We start from the raw sequence: 16,791 nt of genomic DNA, 5'->3' as shown, positions 1-16,791 counted from the left end.
ATACTCACTGCAATATGCTATATAGTAAACAGATTTAATTAAAAAGAAGCAAGCAAAGTTTGATCAAAGCGAATCTGTGAAACGAAGGAATACTTTGGTAACTTGTACAGCTAGAGGTATCCTTCAAGAATACAGCAGTCCTTACATGTGAATAAACGCCATACTGGGATCAGTAATTTGTCGTAAAACTAAAAGCTGTAAGGGGGTTGAATTCTCCCCCTCCCTACACTGGTAAGATTAAACCCTTCAAGCGGCCGTGACGTAAAATTCCTTCACCCAGCGATGTATCGAAGAGCGGCCGTGTCGAAAAATTTCGCCATGAATATTCTTCCATAGAATTTTACGCCACAGCCGTTCTCGAAGCAGAATATTCAAGGCCAAATTTTTCGACACGGCCGCTCTTCAATACATCGCTGGGTGAAGGAATTTTACGTCACGGCCGCTTGAAGGGTTAAAACCCCTCCCTTTATGAAAATCTGGACACGGGCCTGATTAAAACACAAATACAATCTAAAAAATCTTTAACCAAAAAAGGCCCAACCTAGCAATTACGTAAAGAACATGTAAGTACTGGTGGAAAAAACAACAAAACTTAAAGAACAAACTAAACAGAAAATTAATTTTAAAAAATGCTACAAAACATGGGTAAATAAAACTAAGGGTGAATGTGTCCCCCCCCCCCCCAAAAAAAAGGAAGCGATCACAATCCCACCACCAAAAAAAAAAAATCATTGCCATATATATATATATATGTGTGTGTGTCTTTGTGTTTTTCAAAAGAAAAAAAAGTAAATAAATAAATAAAAAACTAGAAAACCTATTGGAGTACTTTTGTAAAAGAGCTGTTCTGACTTACATTTCACACTATATATATGTACTCCCCCCCCCCCGAATACTGCATATAAAGTTATCTAATTGATATAGTTGTATCAATTAGACCGTTTATTAAATTATTAATTACAACGTTAAACCTTTAGGCACATGAATTTTCACATTTTGTTTTAAATTCGCATAATATAAATCGGCTGTTCTGTCCCTCTTTTTTTTCGGGATTATCCGCAATTAAATTAAGAAAAAAAAATTTTTAAACCCACATTTGCAGCATTTTCATCAGTAATTTCTTTTACTCTGTAAGTTAAATTTTCGTTTTGATCGTTTGTAATATTAAGAAACCAAGCCGTCTTACAAAACATAGCGTGGCTTACAGAATTACCGCTTGGGAACGGTCAATATGCGACGCTTACAGAAGGGTTCGGTCCCTAACCGAACGTTGAACTTTGTTTTCAAACACAGGTTGCAAGCAGAGGCTAGAGTCCCTATATAGGGACTCTAGCCTCTGCGCCTCTTGCCTAGCCCCTATCTAGCCCCCCTCTAGCCTTGCGCCTCTGCTAGAGTCCCTATATAGGGACTCTAGCAGAGGCGCTTGAGCAGAGTCCGCAAAGAGCAGCACTGCGAAATTCTCGCCAAACATTTTGGCAGCTTTCGAATTTCGCCAATGCACTGTAATATTGAGAGGGTTTCAAAATTCGCTTCCCGGCGGCTGAAATGCTCGGTGCCTTTAGGTTCCCGGAGCCCAAAACGCTCGGCGCCCAAAGTTCCCGGCGCCCAAAATGCTCGGCGCCCAAAGTGCTTAAGCACTTAAGCCGAGACCCACGTGATAACAGGCCAGATAACTCCCCTCCCCCCCCCGCTTCGTTACGCCACCAGTCGTCGATCTATGAACTTGGCGCGAAACTTTGAAAGCAGTGCCAGTAGTGTTGATTGCTCTGGTTGATATAGATGAAATAGGAAATATGTAACTTCGGATGCTATTTTTGAATACAATTCTGTTGGATTTATCTCTTCCTTTCCACGTACCGGAATGTAGAGGCAATTAAAAATATATATATAATATAAGTCTTAAGTGTCTGCTGAGTGAAATGAGTCAGAGATTTCCGCTTCCGAAAAACCTGCATGTGAAGAAAAAAGCTGGGCGCCTCATGGAATAAATTTTAAAGTTCGGAGGTAAGTACTTTTCTCAGATAAACAAATTTACATTTTATGCAGTTAAGATTACTTAAGTTTTCCTCCATTACACAAACAATGGAGTCCATTAGTAAAAACGTCACTTCCGCTAGTCCTGGTTCAGTGACGTCATCTTCTTTCATTTCATTCCCATGTTATTCCTACGGAGAAGCTGAGTGAGGTCTATTTTTTGCCAAATTAGAAGATATCATTCAAAATTCTTGGCATTGAAAAGCACTTATTTGGATTCCAGGTAAGTTAAGGTATTAAATGCAACAAGTTTTATGTCATTTTCGGTTCTGTTTTTTTTTTGAGAATTAAATAAAGTTTTGTTTGCGTTTGCTGACTGATGTATTGAACTGAACCACCATGCTAGGAGGAGCTAAGTGAGGTCTAATATATGTGCAATTAGAAAATGTTTTATCGATTTCTTCGGTTTAAAAAGCACTTATTACAATACCAGGTAAGTTGAAGTATCAAATGCAATCGGTCTTATGTTCATTTTAGGTACAGATATTATTTGAGAATTAGATAAGTTTTGTTTACGTTCGCGTATTAAACCATTGAGGCACTATTCTGCATATGTTGTTATTGTTATTGTCACACATTTTCCTTCCGTCAAAAACTACTTGAATTGATGAAAAATTTGCATATTAGATGAATAAAAGTCGCCAAAAAATCCGTATCTCACGAAATTTATGGGGTTTTTTTTCGGTTTTCCTTAACAACATAATGTTTGTTTACATTCGTTGAGGTGTCTAGTGTTGGTGTAATTTTGCCTCTTTTTAAAAAAATTCTGCATATTTCAACTCAGTTATGAAGCTTTTTTTGACATTTCATTGTGTGTTGAAGCATCATATGCATAAAGTTTTGTTTATAATCCCTGAATGAACCACCATGATCATGTTCTATATTGTGTTGCTATTATTTTTCTCGCTAAACACATTCGTTACACATTTTTAACGAATTAAAAGCTATTCACATGAGATTAAGTAAACCGTGTTTCCTTAATTTTATGTTTCTTTTTTTTTAAAATAAGATGAATGTTTGTTTACATTCGTGGTACCTAAATCCTTCTACATTATGGTTCCTATGCTGGTACCGTTTATTCTACTGATATTAAATTCTTCCTAGAATTTATTAGTCTTTAATTTTATTCTTATGATTCACAATAAGTTAAAAAAATAAATGCAAGCTATTGTCTATGAACACTAAAATACCCATGTTCTGTGTTGTGACGCATCAATTTTCACTAACCACTGCAGGTTTTCCTTACATTAAAAACCATTTGCATTGGTAATAGATCAGTCAGAGTCAACAAAATGAACTGCATTTCATTCATTTTATGTACTGCTTTTGTTTTTGAGACCAAGACAAGCGTTCGCATTTGTACAGCCGATATCTGCCTGTCCTGAATTATTTCATTTACCATCTGATTTTCTGCTGTAATTTATAGTATTTTTAGATAAGAATTCTATTACCTCTCCAACTAAGTTAAAGCCAGGGCTCGAAAATCATGTGTGTGACTTGTTCATGCTCATAGCATATAAAATTTTAAATTGAGATGTTTAATAAATTTCGATGAAGAAAAAGTTGTTGGAGCTACGCATAGTTAATGATACGCTAGAGCAGTACATGGATTCAGAGAGGTTGAAAACCACTGTTCTAGATTACCTCCTCTTAATTTAATTTAACAAAACTTTAAATTGGATGGAAGGCGTTATCAGTAAAAAAGTTTTACTGATACCAGTTTCCAAAAGTTGGCAAGTATGCTAATAATTCCCCCCCTATGAGCAACGGTAGAAATCACTGGCGGTCGGCTAGTCCAAGTGAAAACTGTCGAACCCAAACCCTGATTACCGAATTGACAAACTAGGCTGTTGCCTAGGATCCCAAAAGGCCCGTAACTATTTTGGCTAATGGTTAAAATTGTAAGGATTGACTACAGAGGAACCTCGTCAGCCTAGGGCCTCCTGATATCTTAATCCGGTGTCCTGGTCCCACCACCATGAAATAGGGTTTAAGTCCCTGAAACTAAAGTCAGTGCAAACCTAACCTGGCAGCCTTGTGAAGTCTACGCAGATCCTAATCACAGCATTGTGATGCTGTCAGGGTGTCGAGTTAGGCTTGCTCCAACAATGGTAGTTGATGATCATCCCTAATTCAGAAACATCATATTATTTACAGCTTTAAAATTTTATTTTTAATTTGCAGTAATTGTGTTTGATTAAACTGAGGTAAATTTTTCTCGGATGAATTTTTAATTAAAGCCAAAAATAACTACATTTTGAAGATTTTACAAAAAATTAAAATTTAAGTAAAATGGTTACAATTTGATGTATTAACACATTTCTAGTTTAACTATATTTTGTGTTCATTCTGTTAACGGGCTAGTTACTTTTTCTAAGGATTTCTAAAACTGCTACTAGCATATATTGAATACTCTTGGATTTTTATTTCATATCTGATTATATGTGAAATATTTATGATTTTGTATTCTGTATTCAACATTTAACAAAGCAACTGTCAAAAATTAATTAGAGTTATTAAAACTTAAAACATTGTGTGCAATTAGTTTTGTGAGTGGTGGCACTAGCCATACATTTCAAAATGTACCTTTTTTCGTAACGTTTACAAGTTTTTAATATGTCACAAAATATCACAATACAGATTTACAAATTGTTATTCAATGTTTCGTGTACAAATTTTCTGAAGTTGAATTCATGGAAAAGTTCTGAATTTTTTTCAATTTTTATTTCAGAACTTGGTTTTTTTTCAAATCTCGAGAAAAGTGCTGGTGAGAGAATACTTCTTGCTAAAGAAGCAAACTCTCCAGAATTTCAAAATAAGATGTCCTTCCTTTATGATGCTCATGGTTTATATATTATGGGGAATGTTCATGCAAGCATGAAAGAAAAGTTGTACACTGTATAGGTAATGAAACTTTAGAAAAGCTCTCGGAACAATAATTTTATAATTTGTTCTCTGTTGTAGCATTCTTGAGTTATTTCGATTATTTACAGCTCATAATGATCATTTAATTTTACTTCTATCATTTTCTGAGCTGTTTTAAGGAAAAAAAATAGCCTAGGTCAAACAAAATTAAACGTATAATGCTATGTGTATTTATTTTTTATTATTCAGTGTTCTAGAACTTGCACTTGTTTTATTTTCTCACATATTGATTTTTTCCAACTTTTTCAATCAATGACACTTAATTGAAAGTAATTGCTTTATGTATTAAATGAAATTGAAAGAATTTAATACCTTACATTTAAAAAAAACCACGAGAAAGAAAGCTTGAAGTAGTGAAATCTGTCAGTCAGTACAAATCCTAGCATAAAATAATTATGATAGACATATTATTCAAACAATGTGTTAGGCCCCCTTCAGGCTCGAGCCAACAGGTGTCTTTTCCCCACCCCTCCTGCCACTAGTAATATCTCTTGCCCCAAAACAGAGGAGAGGTTCACCTACCTTTTGCCCTCTAGTTGGCTCCAAATTTTTAATCTGGCACTTACATCCCTTTGCTTCTCACTGTTTCAATTGCGGATTTCAGGTCAGTGGGTTTGAGAGTCGACTGTATGTACTTTACAAGACATGTTTTTCATTTACATTTTTAAAATGCACTATGATATATTTATACATTAGATAGTTTTTTTTTTTTTTGTAGATTTTCTTGAATGAAAATAGCAAAATAGTTTAAATATTCCTACTGTTACCTTTTTTAGAACATTGGTACAACTTTTCAAATTAAGAAAAAATGTTAGGTACAGATTCCAAATTTTCAAATTATCCTTGGAATGAGTGATCGAATCAGTAGTATTTATTATCTGTCACATTTAAAAAAACAGCCGATTTTTATCTGTACCATTCACAACAACTGCATCACCATGGTTTAAATTTCCAAAATCTCAGTTCCATACCATGATTTTTTCTTTAAATTACTTGATATGGTTGTAGTAGATTTATTAACTGAAAATGAAATTTGTTTCCTATATTTCTACAATTCTTATTATCATAATGTCTTTTGTGTATACATTTTTGGTAGTTAGTATAAAATGTGAATATATATTAGTTCCTTTTTCAGATGGCATTGTTAAATGGTTTGATTTGTCACACCTGACTACAGAAACAAGGCTCAGCTACATTTGATACATCACAGATACTGCATACATGCATTTCATGGTTATGAGGAGGCCTTTTCTTCAATGCAAAAGAAGTGAGCTTATTGATGACATCTGGCAGAAAACAGAATGTAGACAAAAAAAAAAAAATGTAATAAATGTAAATAAATGCAGCGGCTTACCGCAATGCAAATTTATATGAACCTTTGATATCTTTTAATGGATTCCTGAAAATCATAGACAGCTGGTACACCACAAAAGTGGGGGTTAATAGAAATGAAGAGGCTTCAGGGTCCCCAAAGCTGTACTTGTACTGTAAAATTGGGTTATATTAGTTTTTAACATTACTTGCTAAAAGAGCCTCTATAAATATGAAACATAGCATTAAAAATTTCATTGGATGACCATTGTAAATTACCCATTTCCAATTAACAAGTAGATTTGTAATTTTTTTTTTTATGAAATATATATTAAACCACCCTGTAAAAATCACTTTTCAATCCATCATTAATATTTAGCTCTATGAAGTGAGTGAGCAGTTTCCCCTACCGTACGAGAAGCCTGTATTGAAAACATAACAATATTGGAAGCTAGTGAAAAATAGTCGGGGGGGAAAGATTCTCTTTAATCTTCCTACCAAAACAACATTGGATAAACAATGTATCTACATCGGTTACCATTGCAGGGACAGCATAAACCAAAACAACTTTACATCATTAGATTACTCATAATGGAGTCCATTAGTAAAAACGTCACTTCCGCTAGTCCTGGTTCAGTGACGTCATCTTCTTTCATTTCATTCCCATGTTATTCCTACGGAGAAGCTGAGTGAGGTCTATTTTTTGCCAAATTAGAAGATATCATTCAAAATTCTTGGCATTGAAAAGCACTTATTTGGATTCCAGGTAAGTTAAGGTATTAAATGCAACAAGTTTTATGTCATTTTCGGTTCTGGTTTTTTTTTGAGAATTAAATAAAGTTTTGTTTGCGTTTGCTGACTGATGTATTGAACTGAACCACCATGCTAGGAGGAGCTAAGTGAGGTCTAATATATGTGCAATTAGAAAATGTTTTATCGATTTCTTCGGTTTAAAAAGCACTTATTACAATACCAGGTAAGTTGAAGTATCAAATGCAATCGGTCTTATGTTCATTTTAGGTACAGATATTATTTGAGAATTAGATAAGTTTTGTTTACGTTCGCGTATTAAACCATTGAGGCACTATTCTGCATATGTTGTTATTGTTATTGTCACACATTTTCCTTCCGTCAAAAACTACTTGAATTGATGAAAAATTTGCATATTAGATGAATAAAAGTCGCCAAAAAATCCGTATCTCACGAAATTTATGGGGTTTTTTTTCGGTTTTCCTTAACAACATAATGTTTGTTTACATTCGTTGAGGTGTCTAGTGTTGGTGTAATTTTGCCTCTTTTTAAAAAAATTCTGCATATTTCAACTCAGTTATGAAGCTTTTTTTGACATTTCATTGTGTGTTGAAGCATCATATGCATAAAGTTTTGTTTATAATCCCTGAATGAACCACCATGATCATGTTCTATATTGTGTTGCTATTATTTTTCTCGCTAAACACATTCGTTACACATTTTTAACGAATTAAAAGCTATTCACATGAGATTAAGTAAACCGTGTTTCCTTAATTTTATGTTTCTTTTTTTTTAAAATAAGATGAATGTTTGTTTACATTCGTGGTACCTAAATCCTTCTACATTATGGTTCCTATGCTGGTACCGTTTATTCTACTGATATTAAATTCTTCCTAGAATTTATTAGTCTTTAATTTTATTCTTATGATTCACAATAAGTTAAAAAAATAAATGCAAGCTATTGTCTATGAACACTAAAATACCCATGTTCTGTGTTGTGACGCATCAATTTTCACTAACCACTGCAGGTTTTCCTTACATTAAAAACCATTTGCATTGGTAATAGATCAGTCAGAGTCAACAAAATGAACTGCATTTCATTCATTTTATGTACTGCTTTTGTTTTTGAGACCAAGACAAGCGTTCGCATTTGTACAGCCGATATCTGCCTGTCCTGAATTATTTCATTTACCATCTGATTTTCTGCTGTAATTTATAGTATTTTTAGATAAGAATTCTATTACCTCTCCAACTAAGTTAAAGCCAGGGCTCGAAAATCATGTGTGTGACTTGTTCATGCTCATAGCATATAAAATTTTAAATTGAGATGTTTAATAAATTTCGATGAAGAAAAAGTTGTTGGAGCTACGCATAGTTAATGATACGCTAGAGCAGTACATGGATTCAGAGAGGTTGAAAACCACTGTTCTAGATTACCTCCTCTTAATTTAATTTAACAAAACTTTAAATTGGATGGAAGGCGTTATCAGTAAAAAAGTTTTACTGATACCAGTTTCCAAAAGTTGGCAAGTATGCTAATAATTCCCCCCCTATGAGCAACGGTAGAAATCACTGGCGGTCGGCTAGTCCAAGTGAAAACTGTCGAACCCAAACCCTGATTACCGAATTGACAAACTAGGCTGTTGCCTAGGATCCCAAAAGGCCCGTAACTATTTTGGCTAATGGTTAAAATTGTAAGGATTGACTACAGAGGAACCTCGTCAGCCTAGGGCCTCCTGATATCTTAATCCGGTGTCCTGGTCCCACCACCATGAAATAGGGTTTAAGTCCCTGAAACTAAAGTCAGTGCAAACCTAACCTGGCAGCCTTGTGAAGTCTACGCAGATCCTAATCACAGCATTGTGATGCTGTCAGGGTGTCGAGTTAGGCTTGCTCCAACAATGGTAGTTGATGATCATCCCTAATTCAGAAACATCATATTATTTACAGCTTTAAAATTTTATTTTTAATTTGCAGTAATTGTGTTTGATTAAACTGAGGTAAATTTTTCTCGGATGAATTTTTAATTAAAGCCAAAAATAACTACATTTTGAAGATTTTACAAAAAATTAAAATTTAAGTAAAATGGTTACAATTTGATGTATTAACACATTTCTAGTTTAACTATATTTTGTGTTCATTCTGTTAACGGGCTAGTTACTTTTTCTAAGGATTTCTAAAACTGCTACTAGCATATATTGAATACTCTTGGATTTTTATTTCATATCTGATTATATGTGAAATATTTATGATTTTGTATTCTGTATTCAACATTTAACAAAGCAACTGTCAAAAATTAATTAGAGTTATTAAAACTTAAAACATTGTGTGCAATTAGTTTTGTGAGTGGTGGCACTAGCCATACATTTCAAAATGTACCTTTTTTCGTAACGTTTACAAGTTTTTAATATGTCACAAAATATCACAATACAGATTTACAAATTGTTATTCAATGTTTCGTGTACAAATTTTCTGAAGTTGAATTCATGGAAAAGTTCTGAATTTTTTTCAATTTTTATTTCAGAACTTGGTTTTTTTTCAAATCTCGAGAAAAGTGCTGGTGAGAGAATACTTCTTGCTAAAGAAGCAAACTCTCCAGAATTTCAAAATAAGATGTCCTTCCTTTATGATGCTCATGGTTTATATATTATGGGGAATGTTCATGCAAGCATGAAAGAAAAGTTGTACACTGTATAGGTAATGAAACTTTAGAAAAGCTCTCGGAACAATAATTTTATAATTTGTTCTCTGTTGTAGCATTCTTGAGTTATTTCGATTATTTACAGCTCATAATGATCATTTAATTTTACTTCTATCATTTTCTGAGCTGTTTTAAGGAAAAAAAATAGCCTAGGTCAAACAAAATTAAACGTATAATGCTATGTGTATTTATTTTTTATTATTCAGTGTTCTAGAACTTGCACTTGTTTTATTTTCTCACATATTGATTTTTTCCAACTTTTTCAATCAATGACACTTAATTGAAAGTAATTGCTTTATGTATTAAATGAAATTGAAAGAATTTAATACCTTACATTTAAAAAAAACCACGAGAAAGAAAGCTTGAAGTAGTGAAATCTGTCAGTCAGTACAAATCCTAGCATAAAATAATTATGATAGACATATTATTCAAACAATGTGTTAGGCCCCCTTCAGGCTCGAGCCAACAGGTGTCTTTTCCCCACCCCTCCTGCCACTAGTAATATCTCTTGCCCCAAAACAGAGGAGAGGTTCACCTACCTTTTGCCCTCTAGTTGGCTCCAAATTTTTAATCTGGCACTTACATCCCTTTGCTTCTCACTGTTTCAATTGCGGATTTCAGGTCAGTGGGTTTGAGAGTCGACTGTATGTACTTTACAAGACATGTTTTTCATTTACATTTTTAAAATGCACTATGATATATTTATACATTAGATAGTTTTTTTTTTTTTGTAGATTTTCTTGAATGAAAATAGCAAAATAGTTTAAATATTCCTACTGTTACCTTTTTTAGAACATTGGTACAACTTTTCAAATTAAGAAAAAATGTTAGGTACAGATTCCAAATTTTCAAATTATCCTTGGAATGAGTGATCGAATCAGTAGTATTTATTATCTGTCACATTTAAAAAAACAGCCGATTTTTATCTGTACCATTCACAACAACTGCATCACCATGGTTTAAATTTCCAAAATCTCAGTTCCATACCATGATTTTTTCTTTAAATTACTTGATATGGTTGTAGTAGATTTATTAACTGAAAATGAAATTTGTTTCCTATATTTCTACAATTCTTATTATCATAATGTCTTTTGTGTATACATTTTTGGTAGTTAGTATAAAATGTGAATATATATTAGTTCCTTTTTCAGATGGCATTGTTAAATGGTTTGATTTGTCACACCTGACTACAGAAACAAGGCTCAGCTACATTTGATACATCACAGATACTGCATACATGCATTTCATGGTTATGAGGAGGCCTTTTCTTCAATGCAAAAGAAGTGAGCTTATTGATGACATCTGGCAGAAAACAGAATGTAGACAAAAAAAAAAAAATGTAATAAATGTAAATAAATGCAGCGGCTTACCGCAATGCAAATTTATATGAACCTTTGATATCTTTTAATGGATTCCTGAAAATCATAGACAGCTGGTACACCACAAAAGTGGGGGTTAATAGAAATGAAGAGGCTTCAGGGTCCCCAAAGCTGTACTTGTACTGTAAAATTGGGTTATATTAGTTTTTAACATTACTTGCTAAAAGAGCCTCTATAAATATGAAACATAGCATTAAAAATTTCATTGGATGACCATTGTAAATTACCCATTTCCAATTAACAAGTAGATTTGTAATTTTTTTTTTATGAAATATATATTAAACCACCCTGTAAAAATCACTTTTCAATCCATCATTAATATTTAGCTCTATGAAGTGAGTGAGCAGTTTCCCCTACCGTACGAGAAGCCTGTATTGAAAACATAACAATATTGGAAGCTAGTGAAAAATAGTCGGGGGGGAAAGATTCTCTTTAATCTTCCTACCAAAACAACATTGGATAAACAATGTATCTACATCGGTTACCATTGCAGGGACAGCATAAACCAAAACAACTTTACATCATTAGATTACTCATAATTGTGTAAACATTCATGATAGGAAAAAATTATTAAATCAACACAATTAAAATTAATTAAAAAAAATAGTCCATCCCATTTACTTTTGTCTTTCAAAAGAGAGTTTCCCAAAAATTTATACTTAAATAATTCACTTTGAGGATAAATGCATTTCTTAATTAAATACCCGTTAAAAAAGAAAGGCATAAAAAGTAAGACAGGTATGGAAACTTGTATATTTTAAATAAGTATAATTCTTTTGAATGTTAGATATTTTGTGCAAAAATATTCAATTTTTTTTTACATAAAACTTTTTATTTTTTGCATACATTTATAATATGTACATTTTCAATACAAACACCTTAAGCTGTAAGCTAATGTCAGTTCATATGAAAAACTTATTGCTAGGTCAATGACTCCAGACACTCCGGTTGTGATGACCTAGAAGGAAAAAATGCTGCATACAAATCCTTTTTTAGTATGAAAGGTTTAAAAAAGATGGTTGTTACTCCATTCTGTGGAGTTTGGCCTTGAAAATAAGAATATATTAAGTAAGAACTTTTGAGGGAATTTTACATTAGATATGCATGCAATAAAGCTGTAAAAATAAGGATATTTGTCAATTTGGAAATGTTCTTCCATCCGAGAATCGAGCAGGAAACTAAAAGAAAATAAAATTATGTTAGGAAATTGAGCTATTTTGAGTAAAAATATTCAAATATTTTTTTTTTAAACCAACAGTGATAAACAGAAAAAATATTAACACTAACGGCTAAAATAGTTTACTTTCTCAGGGTTGCCAACCTCTCCGCTTTGAGCGTAGTTGCTCCGCTAAATCTTAAAACTCTGCCCCCTCCGACATTCTCGTTCAATTTTAAATTTTTTTTTCTTTTTTTCTTCCCTAATTGAGATGATCGAAAGAGCATGTCTTCAGTATTGTTCGTCAAAATGTTACTGATTACCGTTGCAACCTAAGATATGACACATTACAAGAGTTGCTTTTTGAAAAATGTGCTTCTAGGGCAGGGGATAAGTTTTGCTACAATTCTATGTTTGGTGATGAGGAATTTAAAAAAGCCAAAAAGGCCACCTATCTGTTATTAAAAAAATAACCAATTTTACCATTACCATACCAACTATTTCCTAGTTATTTCCGAGTTTTTTTCTTTAGTTAAGTGCAACAATTCACAGGTATGTATGTTAAAACTTAGTTAGCGACTATGTTAAATACTTTGTTGATACAATTTTAAATACCTTTTACCTAAGACAATTTTAAAATGCTATGCTAAAGTGGTCAAATGCTGCTCTCAATTTTTTTCAGTGCTCCTCTTGCTATTCTTGAAATGTTGGCAACCCTGCTCTCTTGTTCAGAAGAATACTTATTTGAATCGGCACTTTCTATACTTTGCCTCAATTTATGTTAATGCCATACGTCATAAACTTAGAAGAAGAAAGGAAACTGAAAAGCAAAGAAATTTAAATGTAATATCTAAGTGCTAACAATAAAATTACTTTGAATGTGAAAATATTAGTAAGTAACAATCTGTATACTATAACATTAATTCATTGTATACATAAATACGGGTTTATTAACAAATTGTCCAATTATTTACAGTTGCTAAGTTATTCGGCAGAACCTAATGTTCGGTTTGTTTTGTGAGTCAAATAGTTCAGTGACCCCAATACCAACAAATATTTGGTACATCCCTATTTGCTAATCAAATTCATTTACCATGCATAAAGCTAAATATATCCCCTATATAGGAGCTAGGGTATACTACCAGGTCGAGATTAAAAAACGGTCTGGGAGGAAAAACGTGATTAAAACTTTTTTGCGCATACTTCTTGACAAATACAGAACGTGTCTGTGACACGAACTAGTAAAAGTAACGCAAGGAAATTATTATAACTGTGGGATCAAATATATTTTTTAATACACGCTAATGACAATTGTGGTAACATTTAAAGCTCAAAACCAAATATCAAAATAATTTGATATATAACCAAATATGGTAACCTTTCTCTCAAAGAAGACCACAGAAAATGCAAACCACAAGTGTGGATTCAGAGGAAGAAGGGGGGGGAGGTCGTAACCTTCCTTCAAATATATCAGATAAAACCTTTGCAAAAACCGATGAATATTATTTGACTGTCCGAGAAAATTATTATTTGACTAAGTGGGGATTGTTAACATTGCGTTTAAGGGAAAATATTTGGTTCCCGGAGGTTAGCTACCCGATTAAACGGGGCTGACAGTATTTAAAATTTTCGAATGAAGTTACCTCTTCGATTTCCTCACGTGAGTTCTCTTGCAGGATACCTACTTATATAATTATTTAGCAGTAATATAGGTAAAAAGTAATAAATATGTCAGGTTCTTGAATGACCCAACAGATTTTAACTAAATATACTTTTAATTTTTATTGTATAAAATAATTTAAAAAATTATGCATAGATATTAACATAATAAAACTAAATTATCTTATATTTACGTTCCAATTTCTTTCTGCTTCTCATCTTTTGGGAATCTAAGCCATCACGCTCACTGAAGTGATTGCAAACGGGTACAAAAAATTCACGGTTCTGAAGGAAAAAAGGAATATATCAAAAGATGTATTTAAATACAACTAAGCAGATAAAATGTTCCAATCAAAATATTCAAAAATTATCAGATTTATAAGTAAACAACACATTTCATTTAAGCAATTTTCAGCACATATTCTTAGAAATCATCTTTAATGACATTGAAAAATGAGTGTTGGCTAAAAGTCTTATACTGAATGTATTAGGTAACAAAATACTTGGAATTTTGATAGTAAAAGCCAGTGTAGAACGGCTTAAAGACCGACACTTTTCCTAGAATCCCATTACATTTTTGAAGCAAAATGCAGAGTTGCCCTTTTTCCTCACTTTGTCTACTTTGGGTATTGTCGCAATCACATAATTTTTTTTAAATGTAAACCTATTACAGTCAACCCTCATTTATTGCAGTTAATTCGTTCCAGACTTTATCGCGATAACGGAATTTCCGCGAAGTAGGATTCTGTATATATTTTTCTAATTAGAGCGCATAACATTCACTTATGGCACTTTAAATAGGTTATCATAGTTAGAGCCCCCTAGACATAAAACAGCATCCTTAGCCACCATTACATTTGTATTACTTAATATATTGCACAAAATATGAGAAAATTAGATATGTTAGACGTAATAGATACTACATTGTTAATTATTGAGAAATAAAATATACACACATGCAGTTCTTACACACTACTACTACATGAAATTACTGAATACACTACTACTAGTCTATGAGAAACCTCAACTTGTTCAATGATGAATCAATTGCCCATTAGTGGCCATAGCAGCCCCTGTTCTTCCTCTACATTTACATATACAACTTAAAAAGCTAGTTCAACACCATTTACAGATGTATTTATCCCCTAAGTAAATAATACAGTGATTTATACTTTCCAGTTAGTGCTTAACGATTAAAATGAGAAAGCGATTCCTTACACTTTCTTCGGCAATTTTATACCTCCACTCCCTTAACTGCTACAACTTGCCCCTCAGACCTTACTTAAAAGTTTACCTTATTTAAAAGACATATACTTTGTAATTCTTTTGTAGAAAAAAGTTTACACGAGTGCATAAGGAAGGCTAATTACTATATTTGGAAAAAAAAACTACAAAAAACCATGATGTAGTGAAGCCGCGAAAGTCGAAGCACAAAGTACAAGGGACGACTGTAATAAAATACTAAGAACAAATTAATAAAAGTAGAAAATAACACCAACACTACACAGCAAATGATATATAGGTTCAACAAATGCGGACAAATGTCTTGCTGTCAAGAACAAATAGCGGTATATCAAATGTATGGAATACGTATATGTATTTTGTAACTTTAGTTTAAAACTTTTACCCATGCAAATGTTTTGTAATCCAAGAAAAACCTGCAGTGATTAGTGAACAGTGAAAATTGAAGCATCACAACATGGAACATGGGTAATTAAGTGAACATAGAATATACTTTAAAATTATTGTATTTCTTGCTCTAACTTACTTTGAACCAAAATAATAAAACTTACGGCTAATAAATTCTAGGAAGAAATTGATACCTGCAGAATAAACAGAACCGGTAAACGATATAACGTAGGATATCGGTACCACGAATGTAAGCAAACGTTCATTTTATTGTAAAAAACAGAAAAAAAAACCATAAAACTAGGGAAATGCCGTTTATTTTGTGATTTTGACTTATTTAATCTCAATATAACTCGCTTTTAATGGGAGAAAAATGTGTGAGGAATTCGTTTAGAGTTAAAAATAGTAGCAACACAACGTGGAGCATGGTGGTTCATTCAGTGATGATAAACAAAATTTTTTGATATATGCATTGCATATGATGCTTTAACATACTATGAAATGTCATAAAAAGTTTCATAACTGAGTTGAAATATGCAGAATATTTTAAAAAACTGGCAGAATTACCACCAACACTACATCTCTACGAATGTAAACAAACATTTATGTTATTCTGAAAAACCGAAAAAAACCCCCAAAAATTTCGTGAATTACGGATTTTTTGGAGACTTTTACTCATTTAATATGGAAGTAGTTTCATCAATTCAAATAGTTTTTGATTGAAGGAAAATTTGCGACAATAATAGTAACACTACATGCAGAATGGTGGCTCAATGATTCATTACGCGAACGTAAACAAAACTTTATTTAATTCTCAAATAAAATCTGTGCCTAAAATGAACATAAGACTGATTGCATTTGATACTTCAACTTACCTGGTACTGAAATAAGTGATTTTTAAACAGAAGAAATAGATAAATCTTTTCATAATTCCACATATATTAGATCTCACTTAGCTCCTCGTAGAGATAACATAGGAACGGCATGATGGTTCACAAACTGCTGAACCAGGCAGCTCGGAAGTGACGTCACACTAATGCACTCCATTGTCAGTTTCCTTTCTGATATCTTTGTCTGTAATTTGTAATTTCAGTATACTGCTTTAATATTTGAAACGGTTAACTTGCAACTTTTTATTTCTTTATTTTTTCAACTTTGTACACGCATTTATTCGAAATGGATTTTCCAAGCTGACAATATACATATGTCAAAATTTTCTGCAAATAAACTTGTTGCTATTCGGAACT

The 16,791-nt window shown here is 32.6% G+C and overlaps 3 long non-coding RNA genes across 3 annotated transcripts; 2 read left to right on the top strand and 1 right to left on the bottom strand.

Annotated features, from left to right (window-relative positions):
- The first annotated feature begins 2,169 nt into the window (after positions 1 to 2,169).
- Positions 2,170 to 6,169, top strand: LOC129234684 (uncharacterized). Its single transcript, XR_008581562.1, has 3 exons — positions 2,170 to 2,257; positions 4,766 to 4,938; positions 6,095 to 6,169. It is a non-coding gene; the product is annotated as an uncharacterized LOC129234684 (long non-coding RNA).
- Positions 6,170 to 6,948: 779 nt separating this feature from the next.
- Positions 6,949 to 10,947, top strand: LOC129234683 (uncharacterized). The gene is made up of 3 exons (XR_008581561.1): positions 6,949 to 7,036; positions 9,545 to 9,717; positions 10,873 to 10,947. It is a non-coding gene; the product is annotated as an uncharacterized LOC129234683 (long non-coding RNA).
- A 1,168-nt stretch (positions 10,948 to 12,115) lies between these two features.
- Positions 12,116 to 16,542, bottom strand: LOC129234682 (uncharacterized). Its single transcript, XR_008581560.1, has 3 exons — positions 16,420 to 16,542; positions 14,110 to 14,200; positions 12,116 to 12,278 (listed from the first exon to the last, which is right to left on the bottom strand). It is a non-coding gene; the product is annotated as an uncharacterized LOC129234682 (long non-coding RNA).
- Between the last annotated feature and the right edge of the window lie 249 nt (positions 16,543 to 16,791).

This window comes from Uloborus diversus, chromosome 1 (genome assembly GCF_026930045.1).
Source record: "Uloborus diversus isolate 005 chromosome 1, Udiv.v.3.1, whole genome shotgun sequence".
In the NCBI taxonomy this organism is placed as follows: Eukaryota; Metazoa; Arthropoda; class Arachnida; order Araneae; family Uloboridae; genus Uloborus; species Uloborus diversus.
The sequence above is the reverse complement of the archived record's forward strand: the minus strand, read 5'-3'. Positions and strand labels throughout refer to the sequence as shown.